The 11,289-nt window shown below is 36.4% G+C and overlaps 1 protein-coding gene across 1 annotated transcript in view; it reads right to left on the bottom strand.

Moving 5' to 3' along the window:
* Positions 1-11,289, bottom strand: part of LOC103768445 (ryanodine receptor 3-like) — a gene marked incomplete at its 3' end in the record, with an annotated part of 119,186 nt that overhangs the window by 107,275 nt on the left and 622 nt on the right.

Below are 11,289 nucleotides of genomic sequence, written 5' to 3'. Positions count from 1 at the left end.
TCCCTACAGCAGTGGATGCTGGGGATTTAAGAGATGCACAAAAATAAAGAGATTGGATATTGTTAACTGATGTTGCCTGGAAGTAGCCTGAGGTCAGGATAATCATAGAATCATAGAATGATTTAGGCTGGAAGGAACCTCTAGAGGTCATCTAGTCCAACCTCCCTACACAAGTAGGGACATCTCTACCTAGGTCAGGTCACCCAAGGCTCTATCAAGTCTGACCTTGAATGACTCCAGGGTTGGGGCCTCCACTACCTCTCTGGGCAGTCCATTCCAATGATCTATCACTCTTATATTAAAGAATTTTTTGCTAATAGAGTCTAAATCTATCCTTTCCTACTTTAAAACAATTACTCCTTGTCCTATCATTACAAACACTTTTGAATAGACCTTCCCCTGCCTTCGTGTAGGCCCCTTCAGGTCACTATAAGGTCCCCCAGAGCCTTCTCTTCTCCAGGCAGAAGAGCCCCAGCTCCCTCAGCCTGTCTTCATATGAGAGGTGCTCCAATTCCTTGATCGTTTTGGTGGATGTCCTCTGGACTTGTTCCAATACGTGTACATCCTTCTTGTGCTGGGGGTTCTAGAACTGGACTTAGTATTCTAGGTAAGGTCTCACCAGGGCAGAGTAGAGGGTCAGAATCACCTCTCTTGATCTGCTGGACACAGTTCTTTTGATGCAAACCAGGATGTGATTGGCCTTCTGGGCTGCCACTGTGCATTGGTGGCTCATGTCCAGTTTTTAATCCACCAGCACTCCCAAGTCCCTTTCCACAGGACTGCTCTCCAGTAAACCCTCTCCCAGCCTATACTGATAGTGCTGGTTACCCCATCTCAGATGCAGGACCCTGCATTTGGCCTTGTTGAACCTCAAAGTTCATCTGGGCCCACCTCGTCAGCCTATCCAGGTCCCTCTGGGTGGCATCCTGTCCCTCTGGCATATCAACTGCGCCTCCCAGTTTGGTATCATCTGCAAACTTGCTGAGGGTGCACCCAATGCTGCTATCAATATCATTAATAAGGATATTAAAAAACACTGGTCCCAGAACAGACCCTTGAAGGGACACCACTTGCCACCATCCTCCATCTGGACATTGAGCCATTGACCATTACTCTCTGGATGCGACCATCCAGCCAGTTCTTAAACCACTGAACAGTCCACCCATCGAACCCATAATTCCCCAACTTAGAAATCAGCTGATCTTCCATCAGTTCCTATGTTATTACTGACTTCTTTATTGCTGCTGCTGCCTGGTGGGTTTTTGCTTCTTAGATAAGCAAAGAAAAGCACAGAAGTGAAAGTGCAGTAGTAAATATATTAGGATAAAGTTAGATCACATGTACACATGATAAATCTTTGCAATTATGCGTTTCATTCTCTAAACAGCAGTAGAAACATTCTACTGATGTCATAGTTTACCTATAACAGAATATCACCACTAGCATCTTTCAGCCATCTCTTTTTTCCTTCAAGATTTTACCCCCATTTTCTATGTTGTAGCAAACATATTTCACCCTTCAGTATGTTGTGATCTATGATTCTAAATGGTCTTCATATCAGCAAGGATAGGAAAGGTCATACTACCACTCTAATTAGCAAGTTAAGCCTTATATACAGGTTCTTATTTAGTCAATGGTGTTATTTAAGCCTAAGGTCAACCTTAAGAGAAGCTGACTTGGGAAGATCCCTGGCAAATAAAAATAGATGAGTCTTTCTAACAAAACCAGAATTCTGCCATGAAATGAAAGTTACATGCTCAGAATGAGTCCAGAAACTTCCATACCATCAAACTTCCTGAATTTCAAATTAATCACGGAGAGACTATACTTCCAATTCAGCTTCTCTCAAAGTTGGTGCTTTTTCAATAACAAGGCACTGATGGATTCAACGTTACACCTTGTTGCTTGTGCAGTGGTATGACAAGAAATAGAAATTAGACTGTGGTTAGCAGTAAAAAGTCACTAAGAACAGCTTCTGTAACTTATCTGCAGCTGGGCTAGGGACGTCACTCACAATGTGTCGTCAAATTGTGGCATTTCAAAGGAGTAATGAGCAAAAGCCTGAGTCAGAAAAACATTCTCTTCTGATTAAATTCTGTTCCTTAAAAAAGTAAATTATATAACCTTGTCAATATATTTTCATAGGTGGAAAGTTTAAATGCAGGTGATAACCTAGTTTTTTACTACTTGAGGAAACTTTGTGTAACAACTTTGTGATTAGAATGCATTCTATACCGGAAGAACAATCTCGTCATTTAGATGTTTACAACAAATGATGTATGAAACCAATTTATTCTTGTAGACTTCACGCTTTACGCCTAGCTGGTTTAGTACCTGCTAGATGCTGCTTTTACTTTTCATGAGCACATGAGCATGACATACAGCATACTTAACATGAGATGCAATGTCACTTAATTGTACAGATGGAAAGACTGGATCTTCCCTTTTATGGAAACAATTTTTTAAAATGCATTAATATCTTGTGTAAAACCACAAGACACAATAAATCATGAATAAAGCCAAACACCTAAAGCAAGTATGAGTAACTGGCACTCCCAATGATTGACAAGGGTTTATATTGATTGACAGAATTTTTATAAAGGGTGGCAACAGCAGAAGTTTCATGAAAACTGCAAGATTTCAGTTACATTAAGCTTAACTGGAACTTTTATTATAATCATCAATGCTCATTGATTCCAGTGAGAATATCTATCCATTAGAATTAAGAATTTGTTTAAGTGTTAGTATTGAGGTACTACTCAGTATTCAAGCACACAACTATTTTATGCACTCACAGGATGGAGTTACATTAAAGAGAGGGCCAATTTAGTATTTACCTAAGACAGTCACCTAAAATCCAGTATAGTAAATGGAAAACTCTTCACACTGCTGAAGGCTTTGAAATCTCATTTTTTGTTACATTACGTTTAAATAAAAAAGTGTCTAACATCCCAGCTGAAACCCCTGGGTGATATAGTCAACAAAAGTGCTACTCACCCTCTAACTTCACCTATACCAGATTACCAATAACTATTTCCAGGCATGGAAATAGTGTAACTAAAATAAATTAAGATAATGAAGATTGAATTCCACATTACTCAGGCAGGACTATTTCTAAGAAATCTGCAAAACCTTACCGAGAAAGTAAGTGACGACTCTTAAATTCAGTCTACAACAACTCAAATCTCCTACAGAAAAGGTTTAGGGTCTGCAAGTTAAAAAGTTAATATTCTTCTACGAATTTAAAAAAAAAAAAATTACTCATACATTCTAATGTACATAAATAGCACATAAAGGAAAAAGTGCGAAGTTTGAGATGAAGGTTTGGCACACATTATTAACACAATTGTTATTTACTTCCTACAGATAGTGACTGACCAAGAAATCAAATTCTCTTAATCACTGTTAGCACTTTTTCCTGTGATGGTCAATGTTTATGCAGCAAAGAATCTTTTGTCCTGTCAATGTTCTTCATTAAAAGGTTACCTGTTAACAACAAATGCAGGCATGACATACACAATCTGTGTCTTCCAGATTCTTAAGTCTACATTTCCCAGCTTCAGCTACATAGGAATTATGAAGTCTATTGATTTTGATATTTTGGAAAGTGTAAAGGAAATGGATGTGCATTTTAGAATAAGGTTACACTAGCAGTTTGGAGTAGAATACTGACAGTTTTGGAGTTTTAATTTTTTTTTTAAATCAAAACTTTAACTGACTGCGCACTGACTATATCAACACTTCTATACATTATCAAACAGCTTCTGCATTCTACAAACTCCTGATATTAAATATTTTTACTATGTACCAGGTGTATGTGTCTTTGGACATTTTCCACTTACAGCCCAGATGGGACAGATGAACTTCAGAGAGAGTCTTGGGAGATGGAAGTCATTTGGCCTTAAGCACTTTAGTGAATCATCTGAGGCATTTTAGTATATATTCTAAGCTTGATGATCCTTGTATTCCCATTTGCACATGGTACTGCTGATGCAATCTGAAAGCATGTTAAATCTTCAGTGATTTAAATCAGTTTTGCATCTGTTTCTAAACAGCTGTTTTAAGTCTCTGAGTTGAAATTCTATTGTTCATACGAGTAATTTATAAAGGACTTTAAATTCCAGGCCTTTTGCATTATATTGTTATTGGAGAAAAATCAAGTTGTTGCAATTGAGTCAAGGGAAGTTAAGTTGGTTTTCTGGTAGAAGATACTGAAGAAATGGCTTGAGTGCTCAAGTAGCTGAAATGATAAAGATTGACAGATGTTTGTTGTGGACTAAAAACAACTCAGGCATGTGCTGACTACTCGTCTTGCTGAGGAACTAACACTTGCTTACTTGGATAAAAGCCCAGAAGAAGGAACAAACCTGATGTTACTACTGAATCTTTCACCTTATGTTCCTATTGTCTCTGCCACTGCTTCTGCTGACTGAAGCTGCCACTCCTTACCATAGACAGGATGTGCCAGAACTGGGAACTGGAAAAGAGAGGTTACCTCATCAAGAGACTGGCCATCAGTTCCTATTTACAGCTCAACCACATCTGTTAAAGCCGAGAGCTGAGAGACAGCAGGTATGAAATGGCTGACAAACACATGTACGTGTGCATCACAGTGCAAGTGAGACACCTGCCAAAAGCAGATGGGTGTGTGGAATCAGTTTTCCTGTAGGCTTTTCTAATACCCGTGTACATCACAACCTTTTGACAGAGTCTGAGGTGGTCACATATTTGCCAATTGTGCTTTAGAACATTACCACAATTTTAGAAAGCAAGTTTCCAAAGGTTACTCAAGTGAATTCAGTATTTAGGAGAAAAATGCTTTCAGCAATTAGAACATACATTCTTTTAAAGTAACGTCTGGTACACAGTTTTAATTCTTCCAGCACCAAAACTGCTACGTCGTTCTAACGCATAGACATAAGGGATGGTCTGATGACTTTTTAATGACATTAAAGACAGAATGTTAAACTTAAAATTACTACATTGTGCAAAAAACCCCAAAATATTCATTGAGGCATACAATAATATTTTCTTTATGAATATTTCAAAGTGTGTTAGCAATTGTTTTCTTAAATTGAGATGTTAATTTTACTGTCTATAGAGGTCTGTGCTTATTATATATCTGCACTGCTATTATGTTCCATTTGGAAAAATATTTGTGTCATGAATGAAGTTAAGAATGATTTCGTGACTAAATTAGTGTCCTGTAATTGAATTCAATATTCTAAATAACTGTGTGCCAAATTTATTTTTCTTCTCTTCCCTGCCCACAAATCTGTTTTCATTTTTGGAATCTGTATCTAATGCACCTGGCAGCATTTGGCTGTGTGGTCACAGCACTGCCATGGGAACTGAGAAAGGAGCAATATTCACAGCTGGATTTCAACATGAATCATAACCACTTAGCATGGCAGGGGATTAGGAAAAAAGCACAGAAATCATGCAGCCCACTTGCTGCATTCTGTAGAAATGTGGGGACATCACTAGCAAACTAACTGTTTATTACCAAAGATATTAATCCTCCTCAAGACTCCAAAAAGCAGAGCTTGACCAGATGAGACACCACCACACAGAGACATCAGGGGGGGCAGGGAGAAATAGGAAAAATGTATACTTGGAGAATTAATTTAGGATTATTGCATGGTCACAAAATCCTATCAGACAGGCTTTTAACCCACTAATGTTCTAAGGTGAGAGTGAAGACTTTTGCCTAATTGTAACAAATTTGTTATTTCTGTAGACCTGTATTGACAGTGATACTCAAAAAAAAAACAACTGAAAAAAAAATTACAAGAAATTAGTTAGATCTATCACTGGAATTAAATCTGTCATGACTATCTTTAAACTTGTAATTATTTTGAAATAATATACTCTATAATATCGTAACACATGCAATGTTTTCTTTTTGAAATACCAACTATTTTAAACTGTAGAAAGAAACAGTAAAGCATGGTTCTGAGTTCATGTTGTGCAGTGCTGCTTTTGTTTTAACTGGTGTAGACTGAGCCAATATGAAGCACTTGTAAAAGTTCAACTCATTACATAAGATGTATACATACATGTGAGATATATGACATATGTATACATACAAGTACTATCACCTGGCAAACGCCTTTTTCACAGATTATTTGATACAGTTGTTTGGTTTTTGTTTTAGTGTTTTTTTGTTTTTTTTTTTTTTCCTAATGACTTCAGTAAATCAATCTACTTTGTAATTATTTCCGTAATGGAAGGTAAAAATTACCACCTACCAACATGCTGGGTATCCTTTCACTGTCTTCTCATGTTTGCTTTTTGCCTTCCTCTGTTATCTTTTCTATTTTTTTATTGCAAGCTTTTGGCAGCATAAACGTTTCTCCCATTCTGTATTTGTATCACAGGCTGAGAACAGACCTCAAGATCCTTACTCAGCGACCGAGAAAGACCCAGTTATATTGAGACAAATTATGTGAATTTCAATGACATTACAACACAGATTTGGCTATATCACTTACCAGTCTTTTCCTGAACAGCAGATATAAGATTCCAACCATTAAATAAACTTGTAACAGCTTTCATTATATTAAACATACCAAATTACTTGTTCCCCTCTTCAGCTAAACATGGTGTGATTTTCCCAAGGAACTATGCCTTACCAGGAGCCTAAAATGCTCACTTAAATGAAATTATTTGATTCCAAAAAGATAAATTGTTGCAAATTAATTGAATAACTCTGACAGAAATATCAAACCACTACTCCAATGTGTCCAGAGCTAAAACACAAACACATTAACAGTCTGAAGACATGGCTGTTGTGTTTATACTATGGTAGAGCATTTGCTTAAAATTCTGCCTTGAAATGTAGTTACAATTAATCACAGATCTGATCTTTTATTTCACAAAAAATAAACTCTCACAACATACTACAGCATACGATTCACTGGAAAATTTGTCACCCTCAGCAAGGAAGTAGTCCTAGGCAAAAAATGAGCATAAGTTATCTGTTTTGTATGTAGTGGCAAACTGGTCAAACCTATTCACAAAGTTGAGAACACATGCAGGGAGTAAAAGCGGCAATTCAGTGAGTAAAGATACAAAGAGCAACATTATTTGCAAAGAAGGATGCCATAAATTCTAAGAAACTTTACTCAGGATTAACTCATCAAATGAAGTATGTTTTCTATGGTAGAAATTGAAGGATAATAAGGCAAGAAGAGTGACTGCAAGTAGCTATACTAGTAGTAGCCTGAAGTTTAAGAAGCAAAAGGAAATTTATTTGAAAGACACTTTTTTAAAATGGAGTGGAAGAGATATGGTAAAGTTGGGGTTTTTGGTACTATTTTTCTTGTTCATAGACTTAGAATTATGGACTGGTATACAATTGTGGCAATAAGATCAGAAGGGGGTGATTTAATGCACAGAGATAAATAGATACATATACGTAAACATTTAATTCAAAAACAAATCACTTCAGCTCATCGGTTCTCAAACTATGTAACAGACTATAATATTATTCTTCCTTTCCTTATACCCTTTCCCTAAAACTGATTGGATTACTAACAGACAGCTACCCTATCATGAATTGCAGTACATTTCAGTGACATCAGGCAAAGTGTCCTAATTATTTTGAAAACAATACCACGGAACACACTCAGCTGTTCTAGAAGCACACAGAACCTGCACCAGCTCCCTTAAAAAGGGCTTCAGCAAAATTCCAATTATTTGATCTTAAGGCATTCCTCAGCCTTTGTGACTTCTACTGCATATCAATTTCTATGCCACTTTTAGCCTATCTCACACACAACTCGCTAAGAACAACTTCCGTATTTTTCCAGTTTTTAATTAACCACTGCTAAAAACTTCTCCCTAGAAATATCTTCCATTGTTGTCTGACATTTGGACATTTGACAGATATATTTGTTCATAAGTATATATCCGGTGAGCTTTATAAAACAGATTTTTGTACTTAATCAAGCCACAGAGATCTGTGCTACCATTTATCAGTATGCAGTCAGTCGCATACCTATTAGATATTAAGCTGGACTATTAAGGACTAATTATTTCAAGGTTTCCACTTCATACATTCTTTATGTCACTAGGGATACATCGCTAAGGACAGAGATTTGATAGAACAACATGTATTAAAAGCATCTAAAAAAGACTGGGTTTATGACACACTATTCTTGGATAAATTGATGTACTTTAATACAACTCCTAAAATATTTTTAAAAGACATGATATAGTCACTTTTTATATTTATATTTGACAACAATGAAAAGTATTGGAAAAAATAAAGTCTAACTCGTGCTCTGTTTTGACAGTTCATACTGTCAAAGTGAGATAACTTCTCATCTCATCTGTAACATCAGACCACTAGAAGAGTTCATTTCAAGCAATACAGGTAGGAAAATATATCCACATATAAACATGTATGTGCCACCCAATTGTCTTGATTACAAGTAGCAATTTAACAAATAAATGATCAAAAACGTACCTAAAAAAAAAGAAATCTGTAAACTCATTGTGTAAGTCTACATACACAAACTAGATCTTGAAAAAAATCAAGTACAAATATTCTATTCTAGGTCAGAAAATGAGTTAAAATGAGACAAAGAATTAAAGGAGCCAATGACAAAGAACAGCTCTTATGCTGTGGGTGGGAGTCTGACTTTTTTTTCTTCCTTCTCCAATCATGCTCTCTGCTAAGAAGTGACTATACAGGTATTTCTGATGGAAGAAGACAAAAGCTCTATGCTCCAAGGCATCACCTCATATTTGAATAATTTGGCAGCAGGGGAAATGACAGAGAATTTCTGAATAATTTCCAGAGAGGAGAGGACTTTGTCCGTTTGTCACAGTAGTAAGGTCCCAGAGGCTAGGAAAGGCTCAGATGAGAAAGTTTTACACGCTCTCATCCACATTGCCAAGGGCAACAGGTTCTCCTTTATGTCCCTTCAGCATGTTATCTCAAAACAGCACAGGATAACTAATGTGTGTTCTCACCTAATGCTGCATAATGTTACCTTAATTAATTTCCCATGACACAGAAGTAGTCACACATACATACACTGAATATCCAGTCAAATCCAGATGAAAGCCATCAACTAGACAACAAGAGAAACAGTTCAAAGCATTATTACTGAAACAAAATTTCAAAGATTTCATAATGCTGAGACAGCAGCAGGGTAGTAGTGTAAGAAAAAAGTGTATTTTTATATATATTTATAGTCATTCTGAATTTATGAGTTCTGGAAAAATTAAGAAAGGAAACAACACTGTATTAGTAACATCTTCCTTTAAATGCTATCATGGCATATAAAAACTTCAGACAGGAACTGAGACTTATTTGAAAGTCACTTACTAGAGACATACTACTACTATAACAATGATGACAGTGAAAGTGTTCTCATCCTCTCCTCTCTGGGATTTTTTTTTTAAATGTCTTTGCATTCCCACTGCTGCCAAATTCATCAAATGTTATGAAAGTCTTGGAATAGAAATTGATAGTGAAAAGATTTCCATCAAAGTTTATAAATATGCCTACAAGTCTGCTCCCTAGACACAAATACAGGGGTATTTTTTGTGCATTACTGAGCTTCTGTCTCTTCTGTATGGAGAGTGTGCCTACAAGTGATGCACAAAACTATACAATAACTTAGATCTGGAAGAAAAAAAAAAAAACATCACAAGCAATAAAAAATGCAGGGCAAAGGGAAAATTTCCCTTTAGGGAGTCAAAAATTAATTTTCCTAGAGTTTTAAAAAATAAAAAGTTTTGCTCATTCAAAAAATACTGTAGAGTATTTGGGGCTCAAAAGAGATCTAATCTTACTTTATACGTCACCAGGAAAGAGTTCTCTCTGAGCATCTAAAACGTCCTAAAGCACTTCTGTTCACAAACTTGAAAGTAAAGATACAGAGATTAACAATTTCAAAGGAAGATTCAGCTATACAAGCCTGGGAAATGTTCACTATCAATCCAAAATCCCAGAAAACATTTTGATTTGGAGAAGATCCTGATACAACAATTCACTGGAAGAACTCTAGGCGCTAAACTCTGAAGGCGTACATCACTGTAGCACTTAGTGCCTAACAAATGCTTTCTTTTTCAGTATACTACAAAATAATTGATCCCTTCTCCACAAAGATGAAGGAAGTTATAAAAGGGAGGAGATAGAAGTTACTGATATGACTGTTCACAGCAGGGAGAAGCTAAGGCTTCCAAGACAGAAACCTAGTCCATTTTCTTCCCTGTAACATATTTCGTATCATGAACTAGAATGAACACTTCTGCATAGTCTCATTTTTGCAGTTTCCACTTTTGGTCCCCACCTCTACCTAGCACTTTATTTTACCTGTTGGAAAGAAGTGCAATAGAGTTCTACTAGCATGAGAATGGGTCACAGCAGCAGAAATTGCCATCTCACATAGCACACACAGGCTATGCACCTATTTATGAATAGGTAAAGCTTCTCATTTCATTACCAAAGACTGTCAGTCAAGGCAACATCTCAGAAAGTGAAAGGATGAAGGACATTCATTTAAAGCTCCAGTCCTGGATAAAACACATTATCCTAAAGGCTGAGTAATCTACTAAACTAAGAAATATAGATACTTCTAAAAAGTGGAGTGGAGACAAAGGAAGTTAGAAAGGATACTTCACTGTAATTATCCATTTCCCTCCCGCCATGAAATTCTCCCAGGCTTAAAAGTGCTAATGACACTTCATCACACCTTTACAATTTACATAAGCAGCAGCTATCACAACTCTCCAACCTTTAATTCCCAGAAATAAACATTCCCAGCCTCTCAGAAATTAGCCTTGTAATTTCCTACTTTGGGCACTTAGCATGTTTGATTTTAGACACTTATGCTTTTAAAGTTATATCAACTCTAGAGGAAACTGTTTCTGGAACGTTATTTGTGATAAATGTGAAGATAGTATGGAAAGAGAAGGGAATACACATGTCAATGACAATTTTTTTTCATACTAGTTACACAACAACACACTCTTAGTCATGCAGAGTAGAAATAACAAGAGACACAAGATGGTACATGAAAAAGATGCTCTTCCCAAAAATTAATGCAGGTACAATACTTGCTTAAAAGTCCAAATTGGTTGTCATACTAAATTTGTGTAAAGCTTTAGTAAAGAATGGTGTGAGGGTTCTTTATAGAAAATTACACCAAGTGAAGACTATTTCACTGATTAACACCCCTTCCCAAAGAAATCCTTATCTCCTTTTAAAATAAGCTTCATTTAAGCAAAGAAAAGACCCCAAACATTTGCAGAGCCCTGACTTCAACATCT

This window comes from Merops nubicus, unplaced genomic scaffold (genome assembly GCF_000691845.1).
Source record: "Merops nubicus isolate BGI_N331 unplaced genomic scaffold, ASM69184v1 scaffold1692, whole genome shotgun sequence".
Lineage (NCBI taxonomy): Eukaryota > Metazoa > Chordata > Aves > Coraciiformes > Meropidae > Merops > Merops nubicus.
This window is presented reverse-complemented; position numbering and strand designations above follow the sequence as displayed.